We start from the raw sequence: 16,523 nt of genomic DNA on the forward strand, positions 1-16,523 counted from the left end.
ATTTTGCTCCTTAGCCACAGAACCAAGTAGCTAACTTATTTATTTATAGCCACACATTTCATTTTTGAGCACATTTCTCATAATTATATTGCACAAATGCCCCTGTCCTCACCGTAGCAGGCGAAGTGTGACTTTATACTCTGATATGTGGAAGGACTCTAAACCCGTAACAGGGAAGGGGCCAGTTTTCTCCCCTCCCTATCTATTACCAGTGATAGTTTAGCTAACAAAAATGCCTAGCAAAAGTACGAATAGAAAATTTAGCTGATAGCAATTCAAGGACTATTGAAATATTCTGAGTGAATGTTCAATCATAATGTGATGAATGCTACATTTATGTAGCTAAGTATAGAGACTTAGTTGCTAGTAGATCTGATTTGAAAATTATCCAAACATCATGGCCTTCACATTGACGTGTGCCCAGTTTGCAGTACAAACTCAAGATGCCTATAATGTCTAAAGCACAGTATTTCAATTATGCAGCAACAGATGAAAGCCTGGGTTCTCTGGATCAAACTATGCATGTTCTTATGGATGCTCTAGCATGTGACCTTGAACAGGTATCTATGTGATCTTCAGCACGTCACTTAACTTTCTGAGTCTCAGCTGACTCATATAAAATTAAGATAATAGTATCTACTTTCTAAGGCCATTATGGGGAAAAAATGAGATAATCCAGGTAAAGTATGTAACACTGTAGCTGACATTATGCTACATGTTCAGGAAATACTAACAGCTCTCTATTACAATCAAATGATCATCAACTAAGGTACATGCAAGGTCTTATTTTTCTTAACAGGTAAGTGTATCTAAAAGAACTTCTAATTCCTCTCAGGTCCACTTAATTTTACTTGCTAAACACAGATTCAAACAGGGAATACTGAAGGATAAATTTTCAAAAAGTATGACCTCTTCTATCTAAAACTAATAGCAACATGAAGCATGAGTGACCAATTTGCTTAGAAACCGTTCTACAGCAAAGTAACCATTCAAGGTAAATCAGGATTTGGGTAGCAGTTGTGGCACAGAACTGAATCCTTAGCAGCCCCAACATTAATGCAGAAAAGGCCTGACAGGAGATGATGAAAAGGCAAAGAGAGACCAGGCTACAGACAACACAGGGCAGCTCTCAGGCAACGAAGGTCAGAAACAGATATGAGGATCATGGTAAAAACTCCCACTGCAGTAGATGTGAGAATGCTGAAGAAACGAGAATTGACAGGAAAACCAGTACGGTCATGAAAGATCACATGGACTTGCTAGAAGTTGAAAGCAATCCCAATGACCTTTTTAAATGGCGAAGTATTAAAAAGATGTTGGAGATGTGACTGGAAGCCCTAGCCTGAAACACTGCCCTAACTCATTTCCTGCCCCTCCCTATCTCCCTTGCTACCTTGCAACAATATGAGATATGGCCTACACTGTGGGTGGGAGTGTAAATTAGTTCAACCATTGTGGAAGACGGTGTGGCTATTCCTCAAGGACCTAGAAATAGAAATACCATTTGACCCAGCAATCCCATTACTGGGTATACATCCAAAGGATTATAAATCGTTCTATTATAAGGACACATGCACACAAATGTTCATTGCAGCACTGTTTACGATAGCAAAGACTTGGAACCAACCCAAATGCCCATCAATGATAGACTGGACAAGGAAAATGTGGCACATATACACCATGGAATACTATGCAGCCTTAAAAAACAATGAGTTCGTGTCCTTTGTAGGGACACGGATGAACCTGGAAACCATCATTCTCAGCAAACTGACATAGGAACAGAGAATCAAGCACTGCATGTTCTCACTCATAGGTGGGTGTTGAATAATGAGAACACATGGAAACAGGGAGAGGAGCATCACACACTGAGAACACATAGAAACAGGGAGAGGAGCATCACACACTGAGGTCTGTTGGTGGGGACTAGAGGAGGGACAGTGGAAGGTAGGGAGTTGGGGAGGGATGGAGGCAGCAAACCATATTGCCATGTATGTACCTGTGCAACAATCCTGCATGTTCTTTACATGTACCCCAGAACCTAAAATGCAATAAAATAAAATAAAATAAAAGATACAGCCATGTAATTGAAGTTTGGTTAATTTTTGATGACTTCACTGTTTAATGTATTTTGTGATTGTCAACTTATTTAATTCTTATAGTAAGTGATTACTGTATTCCCACTTCACACAAGAAATGAGACACAAAGAGGTTAAATTACCTAACAAGGTTACACAGAGCCAGAATTGGAACTCAACATACTGAATCTAAAGTCTACACTACCCCTGACTACACCAAAGAATAAATAGGTTATGTGGCTTAAATGTATACCCCCAACAAAGAAAAAAAATATCCTGTATCTTAAGAACCTATCTTAGAAGTGATCCATAAAACCAGACTCTTGTTTGTGATGTGATTACTACTATAGCTGGGTGGTTCAAGGAGAGATGTAGAACCAACATGGCATTTAGAGTTATTCAGTAATAATCATGGGACTGGATCCAAGAGACTCACCCCAATTTCCTGGAGTGCCTCAGAGTGTCATTCACCTAGCTAGGAGAGAAACAAAATATACATAACTACAAGGACTAGCTCCAAAATAGAAAAGCAGCCTGCTTTAAATTCTAATCTATCTAAAGACAACACTTTTCCCCTATTCAAAACTGCTGACAAAAGTTTCCTCTTTCACTCCTGAGTAGTTTAAACTACAATTTGTCAATGGCCAGAGAGTTAGCTGGGCTGCATGTAACCTTACCTTAATAACATGCCTCCTATAATACTCCTTCTGGCAATCACTCTCAGCAAACATGGATAGCAATACTGTTCCCTCTTGGTCTGAAAATACAGAGAGTCAAGGGAACCAAATTATCCAGCCTGCATAAATATGCCTTATGCATTTCATCAAAGATTCCAAGAAGAGTTATTTGGATGCTCTATAATGTTGAAGATGCAATGCCAGAAAGAGTGGACAGATTTTAGATTAGCAAGGTATACAGTAGCAAGAACGTACTTGGAAACCCACTGCCAAGAGCTGAATATCCATATCCAAAAGCACGGAAGGATTTTTAATATCCCGAATTATGTGTCAGTAACATCAACAGCTGAAGTTCTCACCACTGAAATCATCCCTGATCCATTAAGTTTTCTCTATATGCCCTCGAAGAACCTTTCATTTGCCCTAATAGTACACTTTACATTATAGTGTGATTTGCAACTGTACATTGGCTTGGTCATACCCTCATTGGGCTGCTTCCCATATGAGTTTTGAAAGAGCATATTCTGTCTTCTTATCTGTATCTTCCAGGACTGTACTATATCTGGCATATCACAGGCACTTAATAATTTCTGGATGGATACTACAGTCCAAATCACCTAGCAGATGCTAAGTCTAAACTTACATTGATGTCTAATATGGTTTGGCTCTCTGTCCCCATCCAAATCTCAGGTTAAACTGAGATGTAATATGTACGTGTCAGGGGAGGGGCCTGGTGGAAGGTGATTGGATCATAGGGGTGGATTTCCTCCTTACTGTTCTCCTGATAGTGAGTGAGTTCTCATGAGACCTGATGGTCTAAAAGTGTGGGCACTTCCCCTTCTCACTCACTCTCTCGCTCCTGCTCTGTCATGGTAAGATGTGCTTGCTTCCCCTTCACCTTCCACCATGATTGCAAGTTTCCTGGGGCCTCCTAGCCATGCTTCCTGTACAGCCTGCAAAAGTGTGAGTCAATTAAACCTCTTTTCTTCATAAACATCCCAGTCTCGGGTAGTTCTTTATTGCAGTGTGAGAACGGACTAATACAACATCCAAAAGCAGCATGAGCTGGAATCAGATCCTTAGCAACCTGTGGCAACCCAACAACAATTCAAAGCTACTACAACTATTTTAGGAAATAGGAGAAGAAAAAGGTAGACGTCTGCCCTAAGATATGGTACTTCTGGAAGGATGATTATGGAAAAGAATGCTGGAAGAAAAATGGGTAAAGAGTGAAGATGACAATGTTGACTTACAACTTTCAGTCTACATTAATGAGTTAAGATCTGGAGAGAAAACACATAGCTGGAAAATCTGGTGAGATTTTGTCACACTTTACTTCCCCTTTATGTTTCACCTGCATTTTATTTCATGACTTATTTACCTTAAACTGAATTCCTATTTGAGAATTATTAAAATATGTATTTAACTGAGTTTGGATGTACCTTGTTTTTCTCCTAGCGGACTGGAGCTAGAGAAAAAAAGCATAAGCAACATTTTTATAGCTGAACAATTACATTGCCTCAAATGCCCTTTTCCAAATAGCCACTCATGTACTTTACATTTTTAATCTGTTTTTTCACTTTATAAGAGTGAGGCCAAATGATTCTCAGAATTTTCACCTGGCCGATTATAAGATAAACTCAATCATAAATATTGATGTTTTCATCGGCACAAAATGTAGAACTTCAAAGGGTAGAAAACTAATAAGTGTGGAATAAAGAGGAAGACAAAAATCACTGACTCTGTGGCATAGAACATCAGTTAACACAAAATATACAAAAATTTATGTTATGTGGTCTTATTCCAGAGCCAGAAATAACTGTTCAAGCCACATAAATCTGTATCCATTTTAACCCTGTAGATCAAGAACTATGGTTAATAATATAGCAGTGCTGAGAGAACTGACTCTACATATCTGACCACCATCACCAGTGACAGACACTCGCACTTGGGAAAACAATAAAAAATAGAATGTTCCTGTAAGGCACTATAGCACATTAAGAATTATGAGAAACAAGGACATTTCAGAGGTATTCATTCATTTATGCATATATGCATTAATTCAACTAACCAATCTTAAATTTCTGGCATGTACTAGGCATTGTTTTGGTCTCTAAGGCTATAAAATAAGACATTTCTAGTTTGTAGATTTATAATCCATTGAAGAGGGGGAAGAATCCATGGGCAGATTATTTGAATACAACTAAAACAAATATACAAACTACTGTGGTAAAAGGAGTAGTACAAAGGGTTTGTTCAGGAAAAGAACACCCTGAAAGAAGAATGACAACTAGGAGCTTGCAAGTGTGTGTCTATGCCTCTGTCTGGGTTGCAAATTATGTTGCATGGGTGGTTGAGTGAAGGAGATGGGAGGACATGGGGAAAACGGCATAGTAAAAATATGAAGGTGAGAAACAGCATCATATGAACAGTTTAGTATGACTAAAGCAGAAATCGGAGGGCAAGACTAGCAAGAAAGAGAGCATCACAAATGGACAAGGCTGATGGTGAAGCATCTTCATGGCATGTTAAGACACTTGGGCTTTTTCTCATGGCAATGGAGGGCTAACGAGGTTTTAAACATGGAAGTGAGGTGGTCCTAATTGTGCTTGCTAGGTAACTGGCTCAAATAGTACAACTCTTGCACAAGTCATTATTGCACCAGGTCAATGAGTAACCTAATCTCAGAGAGACGGTGAAAACAGCATGTAGCTTACAAGGTACAGCAATGTGAGTGTTCTGGGTAATAAGTAGAATCCTGATTAAGTCCATGGGGTTCTGTGGTATGAACAGAGCCATGACTAAGATATGGGTTCCTGAAAGATGTGTGAGGCAACCCTCAATCATCAGGATTAGGCACTCTTATACATTGCTAGTATAATAGTATTTTGTTAAGATGATGGTATTATATAATTTAGAATTATGCAACAGATTCCTTAAAATTCATACCCTTTGGCTTAGTACTACACATCCATAAAAATATTCTCAAGAGTAAGCTTACGGAAACATTTAGACACAAAGATGTTATCGCAGTAATTTTGAGTTAGAAAATATTTTTAATTCAATAATAGAGAAATAATTGAAAAAACTATAATGAAGTTATACAATGAACTATTACACACTCATTATAAACTAATTTTATATATAATTTTAATAACAGCAAAAAAGCTTCCATTTTTGCAGTAAAAAAGCAATATAAAAAATTGTGTATATATGGTCACCTCTATAAAAGTAACGTGTACATTAAAGAGTGAACTAGATATACATTAAAGGGTTAAGAGTATTAAGTTTTAAGTTGTAAGAATACGGATAGTTTTCTTCTTCTATTTTTATATTTCAAAAATTTTCTATAACATATATTTAATTTCAAATACATTATTTTGGTTTTCTTATACTGGCCAAAATGGAGTAAGCCCACACCCTCTCCCTCTTCCCACTAGTAACTAAAAACTGGAAAAACAAAAAATGAAACTGCTTACAAACTGACAAAAAATAACAGCAGCTGATTTATAAAGACAAGTCAGAACTTAGGGACAGCTAGTACAGTGTTGGTTTTCTGGATTTTTCCCCTTTCTTTATATGCCTGCTTTGACTTATGGGTGCATCTGAGTCCCAGAAATGCATTTTATGTACATTTGGCAAGTGAAAGCTCCTCTCTCATTGTCCAGAAGACTTAGAAAATTAACTTCTGCAAACAGGACAGTATGAAGGGAATTTCTATTTTTCTCTCTCTCTTTTCTCTGCCAATCCTGCTCAGAAGTCACCTGCAAGTCACAACGTTGCACTATAACCACAGCTATGCTACAGCATTAAAAATGTGAAGAGAAAACCCATCTCCTAATTCAGAGGAACTGGGAAAATGAACACAAATGGCTTTAAGAATGTAAGAGTATCAGCATTTCTCTTTCCCACCCCACCCTGTTCTCTGTCTGGTTGTTTCACCTTAAGGGGCAGACCCAGATGGACAGAACTCTACAACAGCACAAAGTGCTAAATTGGGAGAAACACTAGTTCTTTTAGACAGAGAAATAGTAAAACAGGCCCCTATGAATCAGAATTACTGGGGAAAATCCAATGAGAAAAGAGTTGAAGAAGTGGATCCTCTAATGCTTGGAAGAGCTAAGTCTATGTGTCCCAGGATCACCCCATCAACCTGCACTTGCACAAAGAAACCCAGCCAAGACTGAGAACAGAGCCACTATGAGAATAAAAGCTACCATCTAAGTGTCACATAAATCCCAGTATGATAAATGTACAAAGTACACCCAAAACAGCACAGCAAAGGCTTTAAAAACAGAACTGATAATGAGCAAACTGCCCACAGAAGTAGAGAAACCAAATGAGTTGATAGCTTGTTAAAAAAAAAGTATTTTTTAAGAAAAGAAAACATTCTGAAGAGGATTTTAATGAGACTCAGTTTCATAAACTAATATTCAAAAAGTCATAAACTCACTCAACATACAAAGAATTAAAAATATGTAACCAATTCATAAAGAAACCAACAAACAATAGGCGTTAGTCCCAAGATGATCCTGATGTTAAAATTAACAGATTTTAGAGCAACAATGATATGTAAAAGAAGTAAGGTATACAAGTTTTGTCCTTTATCTCTTTATTTGGGTCAAAGAGCAAAAAACAATAAACAAAAAAAAAAATTCCAACATCTGAAACTTATTAATTTAATAAATTGTCTCAACAGAATAATTGAAATGAAAAAAGAAATCAGCAGTGAACTTTAAAATAAATCAATAAATATTATCTAGCCTGAAGAAGAGAGAAAATAATGACTATTTTAAAACATGAATAGAATCTCAGAAGTATGTGGAACAATATCTAAATCTCAGAGATTAGTTTATTCCTAAACTAATCTCTGAACTTTAGATATACTGTAGGAATAAACTCAAAATAAAAACTTTAGACATTATGTTTGAATCTATGATACTATGTTATTGATACTATGTTATTGGATTCTCAGAAGGAAAGTGATATTCGTGCAGAAAAAAAAAAAATTTAAGATTAAAAACAAAAATGACTGAAAGCATCCCAAACTTGTTGAAACATTGATTAACAGATTCAATAAGCCCAGTGAGCTCTAAACAAGATAAATTCATAGAAAACCATACACAGACATATTACAATCAAATTGGTAAAAGCAGTAGAAAAAAAAGAAAAAATGAACATTACAGATAAAGGAGAAAGCAAATTATTATAGATTCTTATGAGAAACCATGGAGGCCAGAAGAAAATGAAACAACATTTATAAAGCACTGAAGGAAAAGAACTCTCGAACCAGGATTATATTCAGTGAAAATATACTGTAGGAATAAACTCAAAATAAAAACATTCTCAGACAAAGGAAAGGAAATAGAATTTGTCACCAGCAGCCCTGTGATAAGAAAAATGCTTAAAGAAGTTCTTAAAGGAAAATAACAGGAATGAAGGAAGGACAAGAGAAGCAACAAATAGTAGGATAGATTTTTCTCCTCAAAGGATTTTAAAATATATATAACATGCAAAAGCAAAGATTCTAACACTGTTTAGGTAGAAAGGAAAAAGAATAACATGGTTGTAAGGGTTCTAAGTAGATTGCCAAAGTCAGCTGTGTATACAGTAATAAAAAAAAAATACAGTCATGCATTGCTTAATGACAGGGATACTTTCTAAGAAATGAATTTTAGGTAATTTCATTTTTGTGTGAATATCATAAAGCATACTTACGTAAACCTAGATAGTATAGCTACCACTCCTAGGTTACAAACCTATATCACATGTCACTGTACTAAGCACTGCAGGCAATTGTAACACAATGGTAAGTATTTGTGTATAAAAATGGTACAGTAAAAATATAATTATAATCTTATGGAACTACTGTCATATATGCTTCTATCACTAACTAAAATGTTATGCAGTGCATGACTGTAAAGAAACAGAGCCAAAAAGGCAATTGGTAAATTAAAATATGAAAAGATTCAAATAACACAAAAGAAGGCAAGAAGGAGCATCAGAGAAAGGAAAATACAGAAGGCACAAACAGGAATAAAATGTTATAGCTAAATTCAACTGTACCAGCAATTATACTAGCTGTAAATGGTCTAAACATATGAAGTAAAAGATACAGTGTGAGACTGAACAAGAACAAAAAAGATCCAACTATAAGCTGTCTACAAAAACCCACATTCAGTATAATCATATGAGTGGTTTAAAAGTGAAAAGAAGGAAAAATATATACCATGCAAACTCTAATCAAAAGAAAGCTGGAGTAGCTATACTACTATTAGACAAAATAGATATCAAAACAAACAAAACTGAAGATAAAAAGTATCCTTTTATGATGATGAAAGATGATGATCATGATGAAAGGATCAGTTCAACGAGGATACAAAAGTCTAATTGTATATACATCTAACAACTGAACACCAAAATACATACAGCAAATTCTGATAGAACAGAAAATATGAATATGTTCATAATTATACTTGAAAATATCAACTCTCCTCTCAAAAACTAACAGAAAAAAATAAAATCAGGAAAGATACAGAAAAACTAAATAATACTACCAATTAAACTTACCTAACTGACATTTATAGTACACTATAACAACAGCAGCAGACTGGCTACTTTTGTCAAGTGAAGACAGAACATTCAGAAAGATACCATATCTTGGGCCATAAAACAAACAAACAAAAAGGCTGGGCATGGTGACTTAGCCTGTAATCCCAACATTTTGGAAGGCCAAGGCAGGAGGATTGCTTGAAACCAGAAGTCCTACACCAGCCTGGGCAACAAATTGAGACCTTCATCTATTAAAAAAAAAAAAAAAAAAACAATAGCCAGGCACAGTCTCAAGTACCTGTAGTCCCAACTAACTGGGAGCCTGAGGTGGGAGGATCGCTTGATCCCAGGAAGTTGAGGTTGCAGTGAGCTATGATTGAGCCACTGCAGTCCAGCCAGGACAACAGAGTGAGACCCTGTCTCTTAAAAGAAACAAAAATTTTAAAATTTTACATTTTTACAAATAAAAAAATTAAACTTCACAAAGTATTTTCTCTGACCATAACAGAAGTAAACCAAAAATCAGTAACAAAAAGATATCTGGAAAATAACCAAGTATTTGGAAACTAAACACATTTCTAATCCACAGGTCAAACAGGAAGCATCAAGGAAAATTAGGCTATAATTCAAACTTAAAAAAATGAAATGACGACACACAAAAAAACTGTGGAATTCAGCTAAAGAAGAGTGCAAAGTTAATGCCATTAAATGCTTATACAGAAAGGCCACAAATCATTAATATGAGCTTCTGCCTTATGAAACTAGAAAACACACATCCCCAAGCACTTCACTGCATAATTCCCCAATTCATCAATCATGCATTTTTTTATTTCAACTTCTGAGAAGGCAATGAAGCAAAATTTAATGTGCTAGTATGACTAAGACATCAAGATTTCTAAATATAAAGCCTTACTTTAATCTTAGTCTGGCTCTGAAAACAGTGATGTTTATTTGTTTACTATTGGAAACACAAAGCCAGGATAAATAAAACATCTCAGTAAAAGGGTAAGTTTTCATCTAACAGAAACAAGAATTCCAAGCTGCTGCCTGTTGTTCAGAATTAAATAAGGATGATAGAGGAAAAGTCAATGTCATCAGAAGTTCTACAAAAATATGCTTCACCATGGCAATTCTGCTTTAAGAATTCCCTGAAATAACAAAACCTACAGAATTTTATCTGCTTTCTACACACATCCATAAGCCTTTGAAATAGGAAGCACACACACACCAAAACCCCAAAACATAGGCCATCACAGCCAATTGACAGCACTGGACATAACTTACTAAAATTATTATAAGATTGAAACCTTTCTAATATTTTTTAAACTGATCCTTGATTATAAGAAAGACCTTTCAGTTAATCAAATAATTGCCAACATTTCAAAAGAATGTTAATCACTCTGTCAATAACATGAAGTCGTAACTGAAACACCTCAGTATGGTGGTCCTTGGCAGCAGGCCACCTGCCTTTCTCCAAACCAGTGGAGAGGTAAGCCTTTATTACACACTACCTAGAGTTGCCCAGGTGTTAAGTCTGCAGACTCAGAAGTCTACCATTTAAAAAGCCAATGTAATAACAAATCCAGTGAAATGAAACAACTGCCTACCCTTGAGTGGCAAGGTTTATACTGCACTGTAATGGTAGGTGAAATGTATAAATCTGCTCTGAACAGTCAGAGGAACAGGAAAACAAAAGCAGGCAGATCAATAGAAACAGACAGGGAGGTGTGACCTGACTCCTGGAGAAATGCTAGGGATTAATACATTAGCATGTGCCTTCCTGATTAATCAACAGGACTCTCTTCTGCACAGACTCTAGGGTTGAGGGTGGAAAACCCTCAAGGCTTAATTGCAGATTTAGGTTTGGGGACTCATTTGCTCTTCCATTTTTGCCTTCAGTGGTCAAGATAATTGCTTAGTGTCAAATGTATAAACTCAAATAAATGAACCTCTAATGATAAATAAGATACCAATACAATACTATTAGTATGAATGTTACATACATAATCAATGAATATATACAGTGAAGTCACATGAAGATGAATACTGACCTAAATTTTTTTTGCATACTCTAACCTAAACCTCTAGTTGTTTTCTAACCAGAACTGCCAGCAATAAGAATGAAGACGAGCAGTACCCACTCCACACCAGGTCTTTTGCATCCATTACCTATCAATCCCCACTGTGAAGCAGTTGTTATCACCTCTTCTCTACAAATGAGGGAAACTAGTTCAAAGAGTTAAAATTGTTTACTCAAAATTGAAGAGTTAATACAGAATGGGACCTGAAATCAAACCCCAAATATGAAGCCAGAGTGCTTTTCTTACCCCGATCTGCCTCCACTAGAGCAAAGGATACTTGCCTCTCTTCAGTTATCTTAATAGGGACAGCAAATAGAATTCCAAAGGCCTAAATTTTGATAGATTTTTCTAGCACCAGGCAGTGTCTGGCACATAGCCAGCATCAAAGAATTTACTAAACTGAGTGCAATTCTAAGAAGTGACAAACTACACAATAGACACCCAAAAATACACCAGTGAAACTGGAAGAAATTATGCCTTCTTCAACATTCATGCGAACAACACAGAAAAAATTGGAAGCAGCACAGGCTTTGGTGTCAGAAGATGTTGAGTGGAAAACCCATCTCTGCCACTTTGAAGGTATTTAAATCTTTCTTAGGCTGAGCCTCCTAACCAGTAAAATAGGAATTATAACACTTCCCAGCATTGCTTCAGTATTAAAGGAAGAACATATGCAAACACCTACCAGAATACCTAGCACCTGGCAAATGAGCAATATTACTCCCCTTCCTTCATAGTATAGTTTCCCTGAACTTATTTTTATAAAGTATATGACTGCTAGAGCAAGTGCCTCCGAATAGGAATCGAATGTAATAAGAATAATGGAAACAGACAAAGAAAGGTGAACTAAGTGAAAACAACAAGTAACACATAACTGCTGCCTTGATAAATACCCTTTCAGAAGGAGCCTCCAAAGTTAGCTGACTGGCCCAAGTTTTTCCTCCAAAGCCTGCTGCTTTAACTCTAGCCCATAAGTGGTGCAAAGTAGTTCCCTATCTGACAGCTTCTTAGCATCCCACATGAAATAGCACTCACAGTCTAGTACAGACTCTGCTGTGCTGGCCATATCACCAACTTCCACTATATTTCAGTAGCAGCGGGCACCTGCTGCAGGCTGCTATTCAAATAAAATAAGTATGGCAGGGAGAGGTCTTTTTTATAAACAGCTAAGTATTGCTATGCCTCTTCCTCCATTTACTCGCTAAATGCATTAATTCAAAACTCAAGCAGTGTGCAGGCAAAGAGATAGGAAATGCCCAAGTACTCATCCATCCTTCCCTCTGTCCTCCATTCCTTCCTGCCTCCTGTCCTGCCTTCCAACACTTTTACAGTGGATTATTCCTGCATATAGTTGGATATGATGTTTTGAAGAACGTAATGACAAATACATGCACACTAATATTGGGTCATTCTTTCGCAAAGAGGGAAAGGAAGGGAAAAAATTTCAAATCCTTATGAGGAATATGTAGAAGTGACTGCCCCATTATGATCTTAATGAGTTTTTCTCTCACACACAAGGGGATTACCATAGAGACTGCCAGTAGCATTTCGTAATGCCTTTCAGTCAGCTGGAAAAAAGAGGTTAAAATTCAGTAATGAATCATGAAAATACTAACAAGTTTGTTATAGTAAATGTGGAGTTTTCTTCCCCTTACTGTTGAATACATGTGATTTAATAAAATGATAAACAATTGTATTATTAAAAGTTTTGAGAAACTACCTCTTATTATAAGTAAATGTAATTGAAAATGCTCATTACCTTTATATAAAATGTACTGGATATATGAATGTCACTTTTAGGAAATACATGCTTTTACTTACCTGAAGTTGTGATTATAAATCTGAGAATACACAATTCATTTTTATAATAGAAAATATTACCTTCAATAATAATCTTGGCCTTATATTTAATTGTATTTATAATTGCTTCACAATAAATTCATCAACAGTTTTACCAAGATGTTCCATATATCTAAATCTAAATATCATGTTATAACATTTTCAAAACATAATTATGTGTATATATTTAAAAACAGAGGAGGCAGAAAACATTATCCCAAGATGCCATATTTCTATTTCTGAAAATTATGCATAACGAAATTGTGTCAAATACAAGTGCTGAATACTAAGTGTTACAATAGTTAAAATATAATTTAGATTTTTAAAATCAATATGGGTACCTAATTACATATGTCTACATGTATGGCTCAACATAAAATGTCTCACTAGAAAATATGTTCCGTTTCAATGCTGCCATACTAGGTTTTCAACTTTAAAAAGAAAAAGAACCCACTATTGTATTATGCCAATTGACACTGACAATAAGTTCAGGTCTACAATAATCAACAGTCCCTTAAATACAGTAGTTTACCCCCAAAATGGGGTCTGATAGCCGTACCTTTCAATACACAAAAACAATAAAATGGTCATATCAAATCTATAATGTCAACAGGTTTATGATCACAAACGCTTGATGAGCTGAACGTTGCACCTACCCTTCAATAATGCTTGCGGTGTGACAGGGTCTGACGGTTACCATAGTGATCATGTGGCAGCTTCTGATTTATTACCTTGTTCCCCAGGACTGTGATGGCTCTTTGGCTATACCTTCAGCAGCTATTTCTGATTTGAGAGCTACACTATGATAAATGTCTACTATCTAAAAGATATACTCAACAGAATGTAACCTTGGAGAGCAGTGCTTTAAATGCAAATTGCCAGCTTTGCCTTCCTCTTAGAATATGAAAGAGTAATTCCAAAACCATGAAAACGGGAGACCTCTGGCCTCTGACACAGGGATTCTTTTCCTTGGGGACCGTCATTTTCAGGGATACCACCCAGTGAATATTTAAGCAGTCTGCAACAGAAAATGAGGCAATGAATTCTGCTGAGGCTTGCCCAAATAGCACATCGATTACAAAAGCGGGCATGAGTCTAAGCAATTAGTGCAGCATTCAGTTATATGGTGCCAAATGTGCAATGTATTTAGAAAGTTATCACCACCGGTCAATAAATTATGTCATTTCATCTCAACTAATTGACACAGCTAACACTTCCACAATGAAACCTGAAAAGAGCATTTCAGGGAATAAATCTCACAGTCGGGTGTCCATTTGCCAATGCTTCCTAGTTATATGCCAAAGGAAATGAGTTCTTATAAAAAACTACCCAGCTTTATCTGATTTTTGCTTTAGAAAACACCACACACACACCACCAGGCATTTGTCACAGAAGTTTGTCATACAACTAGGTAGCACATAGAAGCCAGCAGTCACCAGTGCATGTGTGAATTAACAGCCTAGAAAGATGATGACATGTATCATTTTCTACTATTACCCTGTTTCTCTCCATTCTTTCATTTGACTGCATGGCAATAAAATACTAAGAGAATACGGTCTTGCAAACTTATCAAGCTCATAAGCACCGTGCACTAATTTGTGTATTAGCAAGTCCCACATGGCTACCAAGTTATTGATTCTGCCATCTAATTCCCTTGCCTTGACAGGAAGGATATTGCTTTTAGGATAAATAAAACAATCTCCACAAGCATTTATGTACAGTTCTTAGAGCCTTGTTTGCAGAAATCTTTTCTAGGGAAGAAACACAGACAGTATTTTCACCGCATAGTAGATTAGCACAAATGAAGACCAATTTACTCTCTTTTCTGAAAATATTAAAGCATAACCATAACCAGGGATGTGTTCTTCCTGACTCACAAAACCCAGAAGTTGAAATATATTTTCCATTTTCTGCTTTGTTGATTCATCAAATCTGTGTAAGTTCTGCATGTGTAGTATGTTAATGGGCTCTTCATAAATCATTGCTGACTTAACTGAAGACTTACTTGATACTAAGTCTTACTTTGTTTTACTGGTAAATGGGATAGTGGAAAGGTCAAATAAGTCAAAAGACCTCTCATTTTCAAACAACTGGAATACAGACATATTTGCCAAATAGTTTCAGGAACTACTTTCAAATTACAAATCATATTTTGAGGGAAGGGGGAAGGCAGAAATTGACTGCTTTAAATTAGCTATTTGATTCTGCACTGGGAAAAGAAAACTCAATAAAATACAGACAAGTTTTCACCCCCTCCTCCATCCATAATGCCCCCCAGCTCCTTTTCACAAATGGTTATACATCAGTAAGCATTGCAAGCTATTTAATTGAATCTGATCTGTCTGTTCTCACAACTAGGAATTCACTGGTACTGTACACACGAGACAAGTATGGGACTAATATCTTTTTATTTCAAATCAGATACACAAGAATGAGAATTCAAACAAGCAGATCAGGTATTAAGAAGTCACAAGATATTACCATCTATAAGAGAATATTATTTTTGAAAACTATATCCATGTATTTGGTATTAAGAAGTACCAAAGTTAAAAAGCAATTTATGTACCTCATAGCATCTCCACTTTACACAGGAACAAAATTAGGCAAATACGTAACTCGCAAAGTTGGCTTGGCCTTAATTGCGTAAACAGTGAACTAGTATTTTTACATACGTCTCTATTCCACTACTGCCCTTAAAGCTATGGCATCAGCCCTAACATTCCCAGAGCCTGGTATTCCAAACCTACTTTACAGGTCCCAATCCTTACCACTCATATGGTGGCTTCACATCCGCACCTCCAACTAGAACAATTTATGAACAGAACAAGAAAAGCACTGGTTTTTACAGGCTCTCTTTGTCTCAACCTATTTCCTCCCTACCCCCACTAAGCCACCAAGTATAGTATAGACAGGTAATCAAAACCTAAATGGCAAAACTCAAGATAGTCAACACAATATTGAAAATGAAGAACAAAGCTGGAAGAGTGACATTATTCATGTTCAAGACTTACTATAAATCTACAATAATCAAGACAGTGTGGATTGATGAAAGAAAAGGCAAATAGATCAATGGAAGAGAATAGAGAACCCAGAAATAGATCTATATAAATACAGTGAACTGATCTATGGCAAAAGTAAAAAAAACAATACAATGGAACAAAGTGTTTTCAACAAATAGTGCTGAAACAACTGGACATCCATGTGCAATAAACAAAAGATTAATCTAGATACAGACCATACACTCTTCACAAAAACTGAGTCAAAATGAATCACAGACCTTAGTGTAAAACACAAAACTA

At 36.2% G+C, this 16,523-nt stretch overlaps 1 protein-coding gene across 3 annotated transcripts in view; it reads right to left on the reverse strand.

The window, feature by feature from the left end:
• The window catches only part of NAV3 (neuron navigator 3), an 853,828-nt gene that overhangs the window by 800,457 nt on the left and 36,848 nt on the right, over positions 1-16,523 (reverse strand). Inside the window, exon 1 of one of the 3 annotated variants that reach the window (XM_064376947.1) lies at positions 1,997-2,012. The exons of the other annotated variants lie outside the window; for them this stretch is intronic. The gene's annotated coding sequence lies outside the window, so the exon portion shown is untranslated. Of the gene's footprint in view, positions 1-1,996; positions 2,013-16,523 lie in introns of those variants that run through there. 3 annotated transcript variants of the gene reach the window in all.

This window comes from Aotus nancymaae, unplaced genomic scaffold (assembly GCF_030222135.1).
Source record: "Aotus nancymaae isolate 86718 unplaced genomic scaffold, 86718_ANA_hifiasm-v0.15.2.pri h1tg000016l, whole genome shotgun sequence".
Lineage (NCBI taxonomy): Eukaryota > Metazoa > Chordata > Mammalia > Primates > Aotidae > Aotus > Aotus nancymaae.